This window comes from Macaca mulatta, chromosome 3, assembly GCF_049350105.2.
Source record: "Macaca mulatta isolate MMU2019108-1 chromosome 3, T2T-MMU8v2.0, whole genome shotgun sequence".
In the NCBI taxonomy this organism is placed as follows: Eukaryota; Metazoa; Chordata; class Mammalia; order Primates; family Cercopithecidae; genus Macaca; species Macaca mulatta.
This window is the reverse complement of record NC_133408.1, coordinates 97,663,241-97,683,609: the sequence shown is the minus strand read 5'-3', so window position 1 is coordinate 97,683,609 and position 20,369 is coordinate 97,663,241. Positions and strand designations below refer to the sequence as shown.

The window sequence follows — 20,369 nt, the reverse complement described above, 5'->3', positions numbered from 1 at the left end:
GGGCACCAAGCTTTCTCCTAGAGATGCAGGCAGGGCCAAGAGAGACCTTGGAAAACTCAGTCCCAATTTAAGTAACTCAGACACTCTGTGCTCCTTCTGGTCTCCCTATCTGAGACATGGGACACTTTTCTGTCCTTGAGTGCCTCCTCCCTACCCTCAGCCCCTTCCTCCAGGCAGCCTTCCTGGTTGCTCCAGCTCCCACCTCCCTCTCCTGTGAAATCTCGCAGATATGAGTCTGAAGCCTCGCCTCACTGTTGTGAACTGTTCTCTAAGCTCTGCAAGGATAAGGATGAATGTGAATGTGCCCATACCTTCCTCTCCTCGTTTTTCCTTCTCCCTTCCCTCCTCTTTTCTACAGAGCTTAGTCTCAGTGGTACAGGGAAATCTTTACAGGAAAAGTGGAGGAAGAATTGACCAGATTCCTCATTTATTAGAAGGTGGCAGAGTGAAAACCCTATCCCAAGTCCTGGGGCAGGATTTGGCTTTCCCGGACCCAGCCAGATGGGCTTGGTGAGAGAGGGCTCCTTGTAGAAGATGGATACCTCCTGTAAAACATCATAAGCTGGCAGGACTTTGAGGGCTGGAAAGACTCTGAAAGATGGCTGGGACAGTTCCCTTCAGCAGCTTTCAGCTGGAGGTCTCCAGGGGCCAGCCTTATAGCAGGCACTAAGAGCAGAGGCCAGCCTCAGAGTGTGCAGGGACATGGGAAGGAGAGGCATAGGGAACCCATGAGACCTGGGCATCCATAACTGATGGGAGGCGGGACATGGCACAGGTGCTGGGCCGGCTCAGGGGAGTGAGAGGGCACTTCCTGGGAAGGTACTGCAGGAGCACGTTGAAGGGTTTAAACAGATGGAGGAAGGGGAGACCCTTACTGCAAATAGGGAAGTCTCCTGAGCAGAAGCAGGGAGCAAGGTAAGTCTCATGCAGCTGGGAGCCTGGCTGGGTGAGGTAGGCTGGAGGGAAGCCAGATTCTCTGCAGCTTTAGAAGGGTCCAGGTAGCAGTAGGCACTGTGGGGCTTAGCCCCGTTTCCTCTCTGGGTGGGGTGTTCTCGGTGCCTGTCTTAGCTTGGGCTGCTGTAGCAGAGTACCACACTCTGGGTGGCCTTAACAACAGACATCGATTTCTCTCTATTCTGGAGGCTGTGACACCCAAGATCAGGGTGCCAGCATGGTCAGGCTCTGATGAGGGCTCTCTTTTGGGTTTGTAGGTGGCTGCCTTCTTGCTGTTTCCTTACATGGCAGAGAGATTGGACTCTTGTCTCTTCCTCTTCTTCTAAAGGCACTAATTCCATTATGGGGGTTCCACCCTCATGACCTCACCTAACCCTAAACCTTAATTACCTCCCAAATAGCATCACATTAGGGGTTAAAGCTTCAACTCGGGAATCTGGGGGGACACACACATTCAATGCTGGCAGTGCCAGTCCCCTGGCTGTCCTTGTGATTCTAAATAGGTCCCCTTTCACAACCTAGAAGTTTCTTAGAACTCCTCTGGGGCAATGAGAACCACTTTTTGCACAAAGTACCCAGGAGTTTACATTCTCCCAACCCCCTAAGGGCATCCTTAGCATTGACTGATTGGTGTTCCTTTGCCTGGAGGTGGAAGGAACTCTGAAGTGTAATGGGCATTCTAGAACTCCTTATGGAGCCAGGCAGAGGCCAGGACTCTGCCTGGGGTCTTTTCCATTCTCTGTCCTGCCTTGCCTCGTCTCTTACCAGTCACTCCTGGGAGCACTTTCTTTACGCATCTCTGCACAGGAATCTTCACCTTTGGGGAACCCCATCTAAGGGAGCCTAAATGGTCAAAGAAGTCTGGACTTGATCCCTCTAAATGGAAGGTGTTAACAACAAACAACAATAAAAAAACAAAAACCGTGAGCCTGTGGGGTTTCCTCTAGACAGGCTTTCACTTTCTGAGGCTGCTGGTGGTAGAAGAAACCCTGCCTAGCAATGTGATCTGAGCAAGTTAATAACAACATTGTCATTTATAGGCTTTATGTGAGTAAGGGTAGATTCAGGGTGGAAAGGAGGCTTTATGTTTTTGAAAATGCCTTCATGGGCCTTTTTGGTGATGAAAGACAAACTCAGCGTGATCTAAAAGAGAAGGGGGTGGAAAGAGACCTAACTAGCTTTGTAAAGCAAAGCTATTGAAATGACTAGATTGAGCATGGCATCCCAAGATGGAGAAGGTGTAGGAGGGCTAGGAGCCAGGCTCTAGAAAGAAGGAGGAAAAAGAAGAGGAGACAGGGACTGTGGGCACTGGCCGGGTCCAAGCATGGATGAACTGGGAGCTTCCCTATGGTGGTGAATTGTCAATGAATGTTATGCTTCATCTTCAGAAAAGTCTACAATACACAACAGCCTGTGCCAGCAGTGAAAGGGGAGGTGCTGGGTTATGTTGGATACAGGGTTAAGAGAGGCCAGAGGTTGTGGGAAGCGGGAGCTAAACAGGAAATTTCTTTGTTTTGTCCCAAGATGGTACTGTTCTTCTGAGAAATGCTCCATCCTCTACTCCAACCATGCTCAGCCTTTTTTTATCCCCGTTATTATTTACAAGAAGGCTTTTTAGATATTTATTTTCCTGATTGCCCTCCCTCCTACCATGAAATTTTAATACCACAAACAAACTGTGTATCTGTCATGTACTTGCCTCTTTGGAGGGCCATGGACCATTCTCATATCAGATGATTCTGCCTCCTAAGAACCGATTTTGTTCCCTTGGGAGCAAAGAACAGGCATGCTGTTCTCCAGCCATGTGATCTGGCTAGCAGCCAGCCACTGTGGATTGGCCAAATGCTATTAACCAAGCTGGACAATGAGAGTGTCTTACCCCGCTGACCATAGTTGTTTGGTACAGGAATGGACAGCTGATCTGAAATTACCCAATCATAGCCCTTCTCTGGGATTTTTATTTTTATTTTTTGAGACAGGGTCTTATGCTGTCACCTAGGCTGGAGTATAGTGGCATGATCACGGCTCACTATAGCCTCTGCCTTCCAGGACCAAGTGATCATCACACCTCAGCCTCCTGAGTAGCTGGAACTACAGGTGTGGGCCACCATGCCCAGCTAATTTTTAAAACTTTTTTTGTAGAGACAGAGTCTCACTATGTTACCTAGGCTGGTCTCGTGTGATCCTCCCATCTTGACCTCCCAAAGTGCTGGGATTACAGGTATGAGCCACCTTACTCAGGTGGGATTTTTAAACTTTGCTCCACAGAAAGAGGTTATTCCTTTCTCATGAAGAACCAGAGTTGCCAAATATAGTGGCTTCATCGAGAACCAAGCCGAGAGCATGGGCAGAGAAGAGAGGAGGAGAGAAGGGCCTGGTAGCCTTTGAGGCTTTAGTTCCAATTGGACCTGAAGCCAGCCTTGCCCCTGCCTCCAGTAAGGGAGCTTTCCAATAAACCTTCCCTTATGTTTAAAGTTTGTTTCTGTTGCTCACTACCCATGGAATTCTGACCAATACAGAAGTGTTCAGGAATTGAACAGGAGTAGACTTTAGCATAAAAAGTGACCAGGAAAATGTAAGACACCCCACCCACTTGCCTGGGAGCCAGCACTGTTGCAGGGAGCCTAGACCCTCCGTAAATCTAATGGGATGGGTGGCTGGGTCATTGTATGTGATTGTGAAAGGAAACGGTGACTTTGATGGGCTGGAGGACTTAGGGACACATGTGTCCCTGGGCAGGGGAGGGTCTGCATTCTAGAAGGTTTGCTCAGGCAGCAGGGTAGTCTTGGGTTGGAGGTGGCAAGTCTGGAGTTAAGAAGTCAGTGTGGGCGAATGCAGCAGCCCAGGCAGGAAGGGATGAGCTGGTCCTCGCAGTCCAGGGAGGAGTCTAAGGAAAGGCAGCACCTGTCGAGAAAGGGACCTCTACCCTGCCTTCGGGGCCACTGCATGGACCCCATCTCTGCCTGTGACTAAGACTGCTCAGTCCCAGTGCCATAGAAGATGAGGTGCCTTGGGTCCTGCAGAGGGAGCTCCCGGCCTGACCTTGTGGCCAGGTGACATTCCCTAGGTTTCCGATGCTATCTCCTTAATTTAGCTAGAGTCACACCAATTTAGCCTCAGGCTGCAGACTCTGCTCTTGCTATGCAATTTCAGAGCACAATTTTACAGCATTGTTGAAAGAACAGACATTGATTTGCTCAGTTTTAATTTTCATTTTTACCCCATGGCTTCCATGGGATGTTAATTTGATTCCACTCTCTTTTTTTTGCCTCCCAAACCCTGGTTCAGGAAGGCCAGAGCAGAGCAGGAGTGACGATGCAGTTCTGTTGTCACTGGTCTCTGAAGAAAAACAGGTCATGTTTGATTAATAGAGATTAAGTCAGCTCTGGTGGAGCTTCTACCTGCTCATGAACGAGCCCTGAACTTTGTGCCTGAGAACAGCTGTGGAGCCCATGTTTTCCGGAATAGTCCAGGCTCCAGTGCCCAGTGGCATCAGGCCTGGCTCTGTTTGTCCCGTCTGTGGTTTCACAGCTGCGCCCTGTCCCATGTGCAGGCTCCTCCCAGGAGCAGGCGCTGTGAGCTGTCCTGGGCAGAAACCCATGGAGGGGATCTCAAGTGGCGCAGGGCAGGCTGAGACTGCCCTGGAGGGCTTGGCCTGTGCCAGGGTCTGGGCTCCACCCTGCGGGGCCTGTCCCTGCCCCTGCTCCATTGTCTTTTGTGGTCCACGAGATGCCTAGCTTGCTCCCTCCACTCTTTCCCCTGTCATCGGTGGCCATGGTGAGGAACAAGTGAGGACCTGTGTGGACAAACTCTGCCTAGAAATGTGAGAGGTTGCCATTATTGTTATTTTGATTCAAAGTCAACAAACACTGAAGGCCTACTATGTGCAAGACCCCGTGCAAGGCCTGGCCATGGGTGCTTGGAACAAAGGTTCTTAGATGTCAAGTGAACGAATGGACAGGGAGGACCCCAGGAGCCTCACGGCAAGGGGCGAGGAGTGGTCAAGGGCAGGGTCGCACAGTGGGCAGGCTCTGGATGCCATTACTATGCCTGCCTTTCCTGGACCCCTACAAGAACACTGGACGGAAGGCAGGAGACAGTGTTTGGTTTGAACTTAACATAATTTTATTTAATGAGCAACTATTAAGTGCAGGAGACACGGAGAGAAGACACAGTGGTTGCCCCAGCTTGGTGGGGGAGACAATAAGTAAACAGGCAAGGCCTATGGGGGGAGGAGTGAGCGTCACCAACACATGCACCCCGCCAGTGGGGCCAGGGAAGGCGGCTTAAGGAATGAGGGGAGCTCAGCTGGGTGAGGCTAGAGGTGTCAACAGCAAACGAGCGAGAACAAGGCAGGCCCACGCACCAGCAGGTGGTTTGTATGGGTGGCATCTGTCACAGATGGGTGCCTGAGGGGATGTTTTAGCCAGTTTGGGCTGCAGAACAATATCATAGACTTGGGGGCTTATAAACAATAGGACTTTATTTCTCACAGTTCTGGAGGCTGGGAAACGCAAGATCAAGGAGCTGGCAGGTGGTGTCTGGTGTGGAACTACTTCCTGGCCTGCAGATGGCCATCTTCTCCTCATAGCCTCCCAGGGCGGAGACAGAGCAAGCTCTCCCTTCCCTTTATATAGGGACAAGAACCTCATCATGAAGGGTCTGCCCTCCTGACCAGTCACCTCCCAGAGGCCACATTTCCTAAGACCGTCACAATGGGGGTTAGGATTTCAGCATTTGGCCTTGGGGTGGGGAGTGGGACGCAAACATTCAGTCCATAACAGGGGGACTACTAGGGAGAGGCAGGGCCGTGGGCAGAGCTCAGGCCTGGGGCATGTGGGCAGGGTAAGGCAGCCTTTGGAAGTTTCCACTGTGGCAGTGACAAGGGCTGGAACGTGGGAAGAATAGGGTGGAGGATGGCGTGGCTGGGACATGCCCAGGGGCAGGGAGACCAGGCAGGGGACTCTGTAGGGAAGTGGTGGTGGCCTGAGTCCTGGTCCTGATGCTGCTACCCAGAGAACATTGGAGCCAGAAGGGACCTTGACAGTCACTCAATTCATGCTTCCATCTAACAGGTGGAGAAACCAAGGCCCCATGAGGCCTGGGACCTGGCATTTTCAGGAAGGCCACCCCCGGGAAGGCTTCTTCCCCAGCCACTTAGCTGGCCCTCTCCCCAACCTCTTTCTACCTGCGCAGTGAGACAGATCAATGACACATGTCTCTTCCTGTTGTTCTGGGCCACGCTGCCTCTACTGCAGGGGGACGTTGTAGGGCCTTCAGCCTGGGGCTCCCCAGAGGGCAAGAGCCTGAGACAGCAGGTCAGTAAAAGGTGAGTGGTCCATGGGATTGGCAGATCCTGGACTTAGCCCTTCACTGGGCAAATGTCAGGCCCAGTGGTTGGGCAGCTTGGGGGCATTTTCACCTGAATATGGGGACAGGGCCACCGGCCAGTGGTATCAGACTGGCAAGGTGAGGAGGTGGCCTTTTGTCATGGAGTCACCTGTGTCCAGAACAGCTGCCCTCCCCTTGGGCCATGGGAGGACAAAGGAGTGAGCCAGAGGAAACCAGAGCCGAATGCCACTTTGACTCAGAGTGCTCTCCTGGTGGCTGGCGGGGCTGGGTGGGGTAGTGTGAGAGTGAGGCCAGCGGCCTGCAAGGTTTGTCCTCTGCCTAGTTCACTTGGCCTGGAGCCTGGACTGGGAGGGAGGATTCCAGTCCGGCTGTATGACTCACTGGCTGTGAGCCCTTGGAGAAAAGGGATTCATCGTCTGGACCTCAAGTTTCTCATCTGTGAAATGGAATCGTCTCCATGGTTGAGCTGCCTTACATTGCCCCTGGGTCATGTTTACATTCTGAGGGGTCTGGCCTCCCTTCCAGGGGTTCCCTGGGTCTCTGCTTGGCTACTCCCTGGGCTGGGGCTGATGGCCTCTCAGGCAGCAGACACTCTGATCATCATCATAGCCTGCCGGTGAGTGGCCTGAGCTAGCCTGTCAGTAAAGAGGGGTGGGATCCACTTCCTTCCACTCTGATCTCTTCTCCACAGCCCTCAGTTGTTCCTGGAATTAGACAAAGCCCTGAAAAAATGCGAAGTAGGGGACGTGGAAGTATGACAGCTGCAAGTAGCACCTCCTGGTTCACCTCTCCCACCTTCCCAAGATACACCGAAGTTTTCAATAATGCTGAAGGCTAGAAATAAGCCAGAAACAAGGGGAGATGTTTAACTAATTGAAGCTCAAAGAAAGAAGTGAAACAGAACAACACTGAAGCCACTGTTTGTTCCGCCTTCCGCCTGGGGAAAGGAGGAAAGCCGCGTTCCTACTGTGTGAGGGCTGCATTCTCCTTGGCCTCCCTCATCCATATCTCTCACCATGTGGTGACAGCTGTCCTTTGAGATTTAACTCAAGTTGCTGTGAGCACGCTATCCTGCCTCCCTGAGGGGGTTCAGTGACCTCCACAGGCACGTATGTGTTCCAGGGAGCTCATGTTCTCATGGCCCCCTCCAGTCAGAGTCCCAGCTTCTTCTTTTTTTTTTTTTTTTTTGAGACAGGGTCTTGCTCTTGTGCCCAGGCTGAAGTGCGGTGGCACAATCATAGATCACTGCAGCCTCCACTTCCCAGGATCAAGCGATTCTCCCACCTCAGCCTCCCAAGTAGCTGGGATCACAGGTGCATGCCACCATGCCCAGTTTTTTTTTTTTTTTTGGTAGATATGGGGTCTCACTATGTTGCCCAAGCTGGTCTCAAACTCCTGGGCTCTGATTTTTCCTGTGGGCCCAGCTCTGTGCCAGCTCTGCTCAGGAAATATGGGAAGAGGAGACCCAGGCCCCTGCATGAAGATGAGCAGGGGAGGAAGAGAAGCAGAGGAAAAATCCAGTCTCATTCTTGGGAGGCTGACTTACCCACAGTCATGGAATATTCTAGGCTGGGTGTGAGCTGGAGGCTGTGAGAGTGTGCAGGAAGGATGGGAGGTCACATGGGCTGGAACCATCCCCGGGGAATCAAAGGATGGAAACGATTGGGTGGTGGAGAAAAGGGAAAGAAATTCATTCCCATTGCTTTACACTCTGGGAAGGCCATCACAATTCTATTCTTAGAAGGAAACATATTTAACGGGAAAGTTAAATCCCACACCCACCTAAACTCTTGACTTCTGCATTTCCAAATACAGGGCTTGGTGAGTTACCTGAAACTCCTAATAACAGCTAATGCATACTTAGCCTTGGTCCCTGGTAGGCATAATTCTAATCCTTTCAGGTATACCCTATAAATGTATATAATCCCCATATAAAACCATATTGTTATCTGTGTTTTAGAGATGAAGAAACTGAAGCACTGAGAGCTGAGGTCATGGGCCCAAGGTCACAGCACTAATAATAAGCAGTGGATCTAGGAGTTGACCAGCAGTCTGGGTCAGGAGTCCATGCTCTTAACTGCCGTGCTATGGTGCCCTTCTGTGGGAAGGGCCACCCAATGCCTGCAGGCCCTTAGAAATACCTCTCTTGTTTTCCCAGGGCTTGCTATGACATGAGAGTATCACTCTTCCATCCCCCGTCCCTAGTCCTCCTGCTGAATTTCAGAGCCCATCTAGCCATCAACTACCCGCCCCTTCCGCTGCTCTTACCGGGGGGCTGTTTGTGAAGGGAGAACTAGAATTTTTGAGTAACATTTTATTTCTCTTTCTCTTTCTTTAAGAAATATGGTTCTCTCACACTGAGCACCAGAGTTATTGATTCAGCAATAATAGAAAGTATTTGTGCGGAGAACCACGCCTCCTTGCACAATCTGCTAATGTTCTCGTTGGCAGGTATATAGAATATTGACAAAGGAAATTCAAGTTGTCCTGAATTTCCCCCAGCTTCTCAGGAAGAAGGGGAAATTAGTTTTTGAACATGGCATAAACACCATCACAGGTGTCCCCAAATATTGATTCTTTGCCGTGTCTTTTATTATATGCACATAGTAGGAGCTCAATGGGAATTGACTAAAGCCAGATTGCCTGGTGAGAATTCTGTCTGCTGTGCTCTAGCTGTGTGACCTTGGGTGAGTGACTTCCATTCTCTAGGTCACAATTCCCTTTGTAAAGTGGAGCTGATAATAGTACCTTTCATGGTACCTACCTCTTTGGATCATAGGGAACTACATGTATGAATCAAGGCCCAGTGGTTAAATCAGCGCCTGGCCCATTGTACACCCTCAGTCAAAGACTAGCTGCTACTGTGACAGGCTTCAAGTGGAAAAGTGAGTGCAAAATATGGGTGGGATAGAAGAGGTCACCCTGGCCACCCTGCTCCTGATGATTGGCACCAGAAGTGACTTTGATCTTTTACAAATATTTGCACTGTTGATGAAAATCTAGCAAGAGTTGGCAAATTAATACTGTATACAAAATTAGAGAATTTTGCAAGTAACTTTAGAGAACATCTAGTTTAATTCCCCTCATTTGAGATGTTCAAAGTGAGGCCCAGAGAGGGGAAGGGCTGCTCAGGCTTCTATAGTTGGTCCCTGTCAGAGCTAGGACTTAAGTCCCTCTAGGGAAGAGGCTACGCTGCTTCTCCAGGTTCATTTCTTTATCCATGGCTGTGACCAAATAAAAGATTCAAAGGTCAGAGAGTCAACATACTGCCTTTGGAAAAAGAAATCACAGCTCAAATTGGCACGCTTGGCGCTGAGGTACCAGCATACACTGCTAGGGAGGGACAGCAGCCATCAGTTTAATAACCAGTCCTCCAAGCCATGTGACTAGTTAACCAGGAAATTCTTTTTTTTTTTTTTAAATTATTAGTTTTTTGAGATGGAGTTTCACTCTTATTGCCCAGGCTGGAGTGCAACAGCGCAATCTCGGCTCACCGCAGCCTCTGCCTCCCTGGTTCAAGCGATTTTCCTGCCTCAGCCTCCTGAGTGGGACTACAGACATGTGCACCACACCTGGCTAATTTAGTATTTTTAGTAGAGATGGGTTTCTCCATGTTAGTCAGGCTGATCTCGAACTCCCGACCTCTGGTGATCTGCCCGCCTCGGCCTCCCAAAGTGCTGGGATTATAGGCATGAGCCACCACACCCAGCCAACCAGGTGATTCTTTCTGAGAAGTTCTCACCATGATTTTCATCCTGGTCATTGATGACTGAGCCCATGGGTAATATGTGTTTCTAATCATTAGAACCATGGTGATGACACTGCAGGAACCAGAGATGCTTTTCTACCCATTTCTCAGGGAGGGTGCGTGACACCCAGAGAAATACTGGTATCTTAGCTGGCTAGTGGTAGATTTAAAACCAGAACCCAGAACTGCTAACTTCCCAACTAGGAATCTAACTGCAACAAAAGAGTACCTCTCTAAGCAAGCCTTTTGCCAGTGATTTTCCGCATTGCAGTGTTTTTATTTTTTATTTTTTGAGGCAGAATCTTACTCGTCACTCAGGCTGGAGTACAGTGATGCGATCTTGGCTCACTGCAACCTCCGTCTCACAGGTTCAAGCAATTCTCATGCCTCAGGCACTCAAATAGCTGGGACTAGAGGCATGCACCACCATGCCTGACTAATTTTTGTATTTTTAGTAGAGACAGGGTTTTACCATGTTGGCCAGGCTGGTCTTGATCTCCTGGCTTCAAGTGATCCACCTACCTCAGCCTCCCAAAGTGCTGGGATTACAGGCGTGAGCTACTGCGTCTGGCCAGTGTTTTCAAAGATATTTCAGAAAATCCCCCAACTCTGGCCCTTATAAAGACTAACCCCATAGACACAGGGAAGAGGTTTTGATGCCCATCTAGATTTGAGGCTGTAGATATGTAGAGAGAGGCAAGAGATTACTCCCCTGGAGAAAGTTAGGTTAAGCTGTTGGTCATCTTTGTCTGACTTGTGACTGGCTCTGAGATTACAGAAGGTCTAACCGAGGACTACTCAAAAGAGGATATTTCTACATGCTGCCAGCTTGTGAAATTTTGGTCACTAGCCTTAAAGAAGTACAGAAATTGAGAGTAAGTGTTTAGAAACTTTTATGGCAAGTGATAGAGTAGTTTTATGCTTGCTGAATCTAATAAGAAAAAATGAACATATATTTTGTAGATCTTTATGGTTTCATTTTTTTTCCTGAAAATCTGTTTTTGTTGTATTTCTCAGAAATATTGATCCACCATTGATTGACAATAATGAAAGAAAATTCTGGCCCTTCACCTTAGGTGAGGTTTGAGAAGCTCTGCTGTCTAGGTCTCTTCTCCAGATATTCTGAGGCAGTTGGTCCAGGATGCAGGCTGAGTACCTGCTGGTGTCAGGGCTACCCAGGTGATTCCACTGTGCAGCCAGGACTGAGAAACTGCCGTCCCAGATCAGCAGCAGCGGCATCACCCGGGAACATGTTAGAAACGCAAACTGTAGGGCCCACCTCAGAGTCACTGAATCAGAAGTTCTGGGGTGGGGGAGCAGCATTCTGTGTTTTAAAAGTCCTCAAGGTTATTCTAATGCAAGCTGGCATTTGAGAACTATTGCCCTAGACTAAGTTCCTCTCTCCCAGCATTGTTCTGGGTCTGACCTGACAGGCACAGATGTGCACATACTGATCCAGTGAACATTTAGAACTGAAGCACAAACATGCCCTCCAGCTGCCCAGAACCTTTCGCCTCCCCATACAGGTGCACCACCCAAGATTCAGCCTGAAGAGCAGGGCAGAAATCTCTTTATATCCCTGAAGACGATCTCTTTCTTCTTTCTTCTCTCTGATGAGAAATCCAGCATTACCTACTTTTTACTGATTCATAACTCACTCATTCATTTACTGAATCATTTGTTGAACCAAAGATTTTTGAGTTCTCTGCATGCAGGTGTGATGTGGGTCTGGGATACAGAGTTGAAGGAAAGATGTAGGTAGATGGGATAGGTGTAGGGAGTAAGGGGATTTGCTTGGCACCTGACTAGTCCTGGTTCTGGCCCTGCTTCCTATGAGTAAGTCACGGTCCTGTTCTTATCTATAAAATGGGTGAAGTTTGGACTAGATGAACCCTTCGGGTCCTTCCATCTGTAGTGACCTGGGCCTCCAAAGGAGGGCTAGTGACTGAGGCACAGCACTAGGCCCATAGCGAGTTCTCAATCATCACTGGAGTCAGTGGATGGATAGGTGCAAAAATGGATGGATGTTATGAGGATGAGTGTAAAGTCTTTCTGGGGGCAGAAGAAGTCGTGTGTGTGTGTGTGTGTATGTGTGTGTGTGTGTGTGTGTCTTCCTGAGCGATGAGCAATGGTGACCCGTCAAGTCCTACATCCCTGCTGTCCTGGGTCCTGGCTGCTTAGCTTCACAGGTAGAGCAGGAAGGGCATCCCAGCAACCCAAGCAATCAGAGCATGGGAGCAGCCAGGGGCAGGGCAAACTCTCCAAGGTTGCCCAATCCCATTTCCTGACTGAGCCAGAGGCTCCCTATGCAGCTCCCCAGGAGCAGGGCACCCTGCTTTGGCTTGGACAGGTCCTCCTCATCTCCCACTCAGGTCCCACCAGCATTTTGTTGTGGGGATGGTTCTCCTCCAGGCTGCCTTCCCTAACTGCACCAGTGCTCAGTAATCTCCCAGCCCTGTACTCCCATACCCCCTAAGTCTTGGTCTCCAGCCCTTGCTGTCTCCCTAGCCTTGACTCTTCTTAGCTGCCCCCACTATCTTGGAAGCTCCATGAACATTCATAAATACTTATTTTAAGAATTATTTTTAATAATGTAAGAAATATATAAATACATTATCATTGTTAAAAAATAGAAATAAGAAAAACGTCCCCCTTGGCCCTCCCAATACTCCCTGCCTCCCCTGAGAAGACTTCTTACCAGTTTCCTGAGTTTCTTCCCACACTTAAAATTTTGCATTTACATTTGAATGTTTGTATTTCCATTTCTTGTGAGGGTGTTTACACAAATATTATACTGTATGGATGCTCTTTTCACTCAACAATGTGTCTTGAGACCTTTCCAAGCCAGTAGTTTTGTGCTATATACCACGTATGTGTGTCATCTATATGTTACCTATGTTATGGCATAAATATGGCACAAAATACCAATTATGTTAATGGCTGCCTTTTAACAAGAGCAAGGATACATGCCCTTATTAGTGGAGGTTTGGTACATTTTCAGAGTTTCACAGTGATAAACTCTGTTGCAGAGAACATTTTTCATGTGCCCCCTTGTGTAACATATGTAAATATTTCTCCAATATATAAAGTGGAATTGCTGAATTGGAGGCTATGCACGCTTTGTATTTCAATAATGCTGCTAAACTACCCTTCAAATTGCTTGCCTCCCAGCACCTGAGGCCCCCAATATGTCCCACCCCAGTGTATAACAACCCTCAATCTTCATTTTGCCAATCTGATAAGCAGGAAGGTGAATCTCATTCTTGCTTTAATTGGCATGTCTCTGATTACTCATGAGGTAGAGCATATTTTCATATGGTTATTGACCATTGGTAGAGGAACTGCTCATGGAATAAATTAGGTGCTTAGTAAGGACACTGGTAAAGGAGGAGAAGAGTGGTGTGGCTCGGGGCAGGTAGTCTGTGAGGTTCCAGATCACTGAGCTAGTCCAGGAGGGATGTTCATGGGACCAGGCTGGGGCCCTCACCTCACCTCCTAGCTGGTTATCCCTCACTATCAGAACAGTCACTGTCTGAACTCGGGAGCCCAATATATGTGTATAGTAAGGATTATAGCATTTTTTTTTTTTTACTACAACTTGCCTTAATTATTTATTGCTGCATAACAAACTATCCCAAGAGGTAGTGGTAAAAAAAAAAAATAAGTTATTTGCTCGTGTTTCTGCAATTTGAGGAGAGCTCAATGGGGGCAGCTCAGCTGTCAACGTGTTACCAAATGTCAGGGGTTCAGCTAGGTTTCTTGCTGTGCAGAAAGCCAATCACTGAGACACCAAGTATTGCCAGGAAAGAAAGGCTTTGGTATGGGTGACATCCACCAGAAGATGGGAGACAAGTCTCAGATCTGACTTTCTCGCTCACCAGAGTTAGGAATTTGTAGAGCAGGGAAGGAAGAGGAGCTAGTGAAGAGGCAGCAGATGGTCAGATGAGAGGTCTGGCCTCTCGTTGTCTGGATAAGGTGATCTGGAATGTATCAGTTTCTTGATCCTATCTGGGAGGCCTGATGGTCGATTTCCTGAGACAGGAACTCATAAGACAAATGTAAGTTTCTCAAGCTTCAGTTCTTTGGGAAAATTGGGCCAATTTCAAATGGACAGTTCCATGAGTTGTCTGCTGGGGTTGAAACATTCAAGAAGGGTTCTTTGTTTACTGTCTGGAGCCTGGGCTGGGATGGCTGGACCAGCTAGGGCCACCTCTCTCTATGTAGTCTCTCCAAGTGGTTTAGCTCAGGCTTCCTTACAGCATAGTGGTTTCAGGGAAGTGATACTCTTTACATGGCAGCTGGCTCCCCCAGTAGCGCAAAAGTGGAAGCTGCCAGGTCTTCTTGATACCTGGACCAGGAATTCCCAGAATGTCATTGATGCCTCATTCATTGCAAACCAGCAACAGGACCAGTGGAGGGGAAATAGTTTCCACCTCTTTAGCAGAGGAGTGGCAAGGGCCCTTTGCAAAGAGCATGTGGGCCCTACCCCACAGGGAAACACACTTGAAATCCTTTCTAAGCAAATTGAGAAAAAAAGGAGAATGCATTATAAGGACACGGGATATCTCAGATAACCCCCGGCTGGAAATGCAGCCATGGATTGGGAAGAGCCATCAGTAACCCAGGCTGCACCTGCCTCGCCTCCCTGAAGGCACCCTCGTCTCCCTCAGGCGTCCTCCTCTCCCTGTGAACCAGCTTTCTATGCTTTTTCATGTTCATTGATTCTATAGAGGTTTCCCCAGAACAGCACCTTGAGCCCCCCAGTTTTCAAGTTTCTGAAAGTTTTTCTGAATCCCACTTCCAAATCCCAGATTGGCCCAGCCTGGTCCAGTTGTTCTCCTAGATGAGGAAAGTGAGACTGAGAGACTTTGAAGGTATTGCCCAGCACAGTTAAGCAGCAGAGCTAGGTTCTGAATGTGGGTCCCCCATCTCACCCCAGAGTGAAGGCTCAATGCAGGCTGAGCACTCACAGGTTCCTGCCCTTCTTCTTCCTGTAGCCCTTGTCAAGCTCAGATCTGTGGGGGCTGAGCGGAGCTGGATCTGTCAGGCCAGGCTTCCGCCTTCTTGGCAGCCTCCCTTGTGCCCTGCTTGGAGGGGGCAGTATCCTGCCATGCGGAAGAGGTGGGTCCATTTCAAATGTAACTCTTCTAGAGGAAGGGCTTCACTCACCCCAGCTGAGTGCCCTCACTCTAGCTCCAGTGTGGGCTGGAGGTTCTGAGGCCAGTGCAGGAAGGGGCAGGAAGGAAAGCTCACTTCTGCATCTGCTCAGTGCAGGCCATCCTTCTTGCGGCCACGCCGATGGGAAGGCTAGCTTCACCTCTCTGGGTCTGCCTGCCTGGCTGGGATGAGACTCTCTGGAGCTGCCTCTGACCTGGCACTCTCCCCTACAGTCTGCAAAAACCTAGCTCATGGCACTACAGTCACCTATACCACTTTCTAAGCTTTCTCCCTGAAACAAGGTTGGCCTGTTTTAAGGGACCCCTATGCTGCACATCAGCAGACCGTTCCTCTTTGCAGGGCCTTGGCTGATGTCAACTTGGCCTGGAATGTCCCCCACCCCCTCTACCTAAGGACATCCTCCTCACCCTCTAAAGCTCAAGGAAAAGACCACCTCCTTCATGATGCCTCTCTAGGTTTCTGGGAACTGTTTCCACTTCCATTTGGAGGTCTGCCTCCTTTCATCTTTGATTAGGGATTTTGGACACAGGCAGCAAGGCCTGGAATATCCTCACAATGTATCATTTATTCATTCAATAACTATTTATTGAACGCCTACTCTGCGCAGCCACTGCTCTAGCACTGAGAAACAGAAGAGATATAACTCACTGCCCTCATGGATCTGAGATTCTGCTGTGGGAAGTGGGCAATAAACAAGATGACTAAGTTAAGTGCATGGTGAGTCACATCTTGGTAGGTGCCATGGGGTGAAGTTAAGCCGGGAAGGGAGATTAGAGTGCCAGGGATAGGGCAGAATGGGCAATTCAAAAGGGGCGGGGGAAGACCTCACTGAGAAGGGGATATCAGAACAAAGACTTGAAGGAGGTGAGGGAGTGGGTCATGAGGCCCTCTGGAGGATGAGCCTGATAGGGAGCAGCTGCCAAGGGCCTGGGCAGGAGCATGCCTGGCATGTTTGAAGCACAGTGTGGCAAGAGCAGAGTGGACAAGAGGGAGGGAGATAGAAGGCAGGGCCAGTCAAGACATGAGGCAAGGTCATGCAGGGTCCTGTGGGCCATTGTAAGACCATTGACTCTAACACTGAAGGAAATGGGGCTACTGGGCAGTATCTCTGTTATCTTATTATTATTAAAGAAAAGGACATGGTAAGCAACCATGAAATTAATAGCTACTTATATTAATAATTAATATTATTTTTAGTTTTCTCTATCCACCAAACACTGTGTTAAGCACTTAATGTAAATAATCTCATTTAATTCTCACAACCTTGCTGTGAGTTGGTACTCTCATTATTTCTGTTTTGCAAATGAAGAAATTGAGACTCAGGGAGGTTTAGCAACTTTCACAAGGTAGAACAGCTAGTAAGTCTTGGAATAGGAATTTGAATTCAGGCAGCCTGACTCCTGAAGCCACACCCTGGATCATCTCTTACGCTGCCTTGAATTAATGAACAGGGAGTAATCGAATCCTTCCTAGCTGTCATACTGGGATGTTTAGTCCCAAGATGAGACAATGTGGTGCAGGCCATGACTGTATCAGAATCTTGTAGATGAGTGCCCATCTATCCATCCATCCATCCATCATTCATCCATCCATCCATCCATTCATCCATCCATCCATCCATTCATCCATCCATCCATCCATCCATTCATCCATTTACTCTTCTTTCCCTCCATTTCTCCCTCCCTCCTTCTCTGTATCTACTCACTCATCAACTCATCCAACTATTTAGCATTCATTGAGGTTTCCTATGTACTCAGACCATGCTGGACCAGGTGTCCTCATCTGTTCCCTGTTGTTAGTTTATTATTCTGTAAAGGAAGGAAGAAGGAACTGAAGAGGAACCTCAGATTCCATCCCAGTTCTATCTTACCTTGCCCTGTGACCTCTCTGGGCCTCAGCCTCTCTGTCTTCGGAGGGCTTCATCTGGTAGTTGTCAGTCCACTCTGATATTTCCTGGCTATGGGGCGTGCTCATTTGGGGCAGGGGAGCTCTGCCTCCAGGCTGTTTCTGCTACCTGAATGTGGGGTCTGGGGAGAAGCCTGGCTGCATATGTGCCTCGGCCTCCTTCTGGAGGCCAGATGGGAGGTCTACCCTTAGTGTGAGACACCATGAGTTGCCCCTGCCACCTTCCTTTTGTGTGAGCTCAGTGCTGCAGGAACCAGGCCCAGTGTGGGAAGAAACTTCATTTCCACCCCGCACCTTCATCCCTGCCTGGATAGCACAGCCCTGCCCAGAGCCTGCGTGGCCATGGAGCTGCTTACCTAGGCAGAGATGAGACCTGGGAGGGAGTAGGGATGGCCTCCAGCTGAAGTGGAGGCGTGCTTACTGGGGACAGAATGACAGAGCCCAGCTCACTACCCTGCCCTGCCTCCAAAGTCCTGCTCACATTTTACCTCCTTGGAGAATTCTGATATGAGACAGTTGGAAGGGTAAGGAAGGATTATGCATGCATGCACATGCACAGGCATGTATGTGTGTGTGCACATGTACACAGATATACAGACAGACGGAACACACACAAGCAAACACACCCACACTTCCTTGGGCAGGGCATACCTGCTCGCTCAGCCAGTGTCTCTGAGTCAGGACCTGTTGTTTGTCTTTCCTTGCCCACCCCTTCTGCTTGTCCCTCTTCTCTGGGCTGGTCTGGGTTCTGTCATCTCTCCTCTGCTCAAAAAGAATATCTTAGGCCTCTGGGCATCCATTGTGATAGGCAGAAGAGTGGTCCCTGAAGAGGTCCACATCCTAATCCCAGAACTTGTGAACATTAGGTCACATGGCAAAGGGAAATTAAGGTTCTCATGCAATTAAGATTTCAGTCTTAGTCTGTGTGTGCCGCTATAACAAAACACCTGAGACTGGATAACTTGTAAAGGACAGACTTTTATTTTTTACAGTTCTGCAGGTTGGAAGTCCAAGATCAAGGCACAGTCTGGTTCACTGTCTCTGCCAGAAGCCCAGTCTCTGTTTCTAAGACGGTGCCTTGTTGTTGTGTCCTCTGGAGGAGACATACACTGAGTGTTCCTATGGCAGAGAAGCAAAGGGCTTAAACTAGTTTTCTCCAGCCCTTTTACAAGGTGTGAATTCATGACTGAATTACTTCCCAAAAGGCCCCATCTCCCTCTCCCAATACCACCACCATGGGGATTAAGCTTTAACACATGAATTTTTGGAGAAGACACATTTAAACCATAGCAGCTGCTAATCAGCTGACTTGAGATGGGGAGATTATCCTGAATTATCCAGGTGGACCCACTGTAATCACAAGAATACTTGCAAGTACAAAAGGAGGCAGGAGAATAAGAAGCAGAGAGACAGTAGTGTGAGAAAGACTTGGGGCAGTGTTGCTGGCTTTGATGCAGGAAGGGGCCGTGAGGCAAGGAATGCAAGCAGATTGTACAGGCTAGAAAAGCCAAGAAAGCGGTTTGTTCCCTAGAACTTCCAGAAGGATTGCAGCCCTGCTGACACCTTGATTTTAGCTCCATGAAACCCATTTTGGTCATCTGACTTTTAGAGTGGTGCGATAATACATTTGTGGATTTAAGCCATTAAGTTCGTGGTGATTTGTTACAGCAGCAATCAGAAATGAATACATTCAACCCTTTAGCTGGTCTTTCTCTCACTTGACACTCTGGTTGTGTTACAGTTCCCTGTGACTGGCTGCAGGGACATTATTGTCCAGTTAGTTGACAACTTGCAAAACCACACACAATGGCTCTGACTGGCTGTGGGACCCTGGAAATGCCCCCTTTGCTTTCTTGTCCTCATCCCTCCATCTCTGCAGTTGGGGACTGGGTGAAGGGCCCTTCATCTCCAACATCCTGGATCCCGAAGTTCTCTATAAACTGGGCATGAGCTCCACTAGTATGTTGAAGGAAGAGAGCCAGGAGCCACCAGAGTGACAGGTCAGCCTGGGGTCTGCCTCTCCAGTCTCAAGTGTAGGACCAGCCTGTCTCACAACAGCCTCATTCTTGGGGAAACATCACTGCAGGGTCAGAGGCCACCAGGGCTGTTTCTCTCCTGCTTCAAACAAACTTTCTTGAGGCTGGAAGACTGTCTGCTGGATGTGAGCCTGGCTGGTGCTGTCATCTGAAAAGTGGGAAAACTTGAAGGCTTAATGCCATCGTCAGAAATCCACCAGAAGACTGGAAAATGTTCTGGACAGTTTTCCCTTCTGTTGCCATCTACCTCCCTGCAGCAGAGGCTGAAGTAGTCGCCCACATCTCCCTGGGCCCTTCCTTTGTTGTGCTGTGAACATTTGCAACTCTTTGCCTAAAGACTTATCCTGACAGCCAGAGCCTCCTCCCCACAAGCATGTCAGGCCAAGGGCTGAAGATTTAAAGGTTTCTGGAGCAGCCTTCAGTCTATGACTGGCAGGCAATGATGTATAACTACCCCCACTCCCTCACCCCTCAGGTGGGATAACTGGAAGGCACGTGTCCTACACTGGCCCTCAGCATTCCCTGGCAAGATGAAGCTCTACTTACTCAGAGGGACAACACTAACTATTGTGGAGATCTCCAAAATATAACCTTGGATCCTTGTTTCAGGATCTGCTTTTGGGGAATCCAAACCAAGATATCCACATTTCCTCACTACTTCCCCTTCCTCTAGTTTCTGCTCTGCTACTTACTTGCTGCTGTGGATCCCTAAGCCAGGGTCCTCTGTGGAATGGGGCTTATGCTCTCTATAGCTTGACTGCCTATACTGCCTTCCCTGGTGCCCACCACCCTAGAGGAAGCCCCAGTCTGGAATCAAGAGGTGGTTGCCTGCACCTCTTTGTAGCTGAGGGCAGGGGGCCCTGTCTCATGGCCATGATGGCATCAGAGACCAGCATTCTCTGCTTGTGACCTGCTCAGTTTAGGAGGCCCAGATCTGTCAGTCACTCATCTCTAAGGTAGTAAATGAGCTCATCTGCCCAGTTTGGCCTCCTGGGAAGCAGAGGGGAAGGAGGAATGGGGTGCAGGTGGAAATAAACAGTCTGGCTTTAGTCCTAGGACCAAAGAGGACAGGGAGGGCTGAGACACTAAGAAGGGTCAAAGCCTGTGTGGCTTTGAACAGGAAGAATCTCACCCCTCTTAGAAGCCAAGGCCATCAACTATGGTCCCAACCCTCTTCTTCCTGTTTCAGAATATCA

The 20,369-nt window shown here is 49.0% G+C and overlaps 1 protein-coding gene across 1 annotated transcript in view; it reads right to left on the bottom strand.

The window, feature by feature from the left end:
* Positions 1–20,369, bottom strand: part of CRHR2 (corticotropin releasing hormone receptor 2) — a 236,713-nt gene that overhangs the window by 49,347 nt on the left and 166,997 nt on the right. The window lies entirely within an intron of this gene.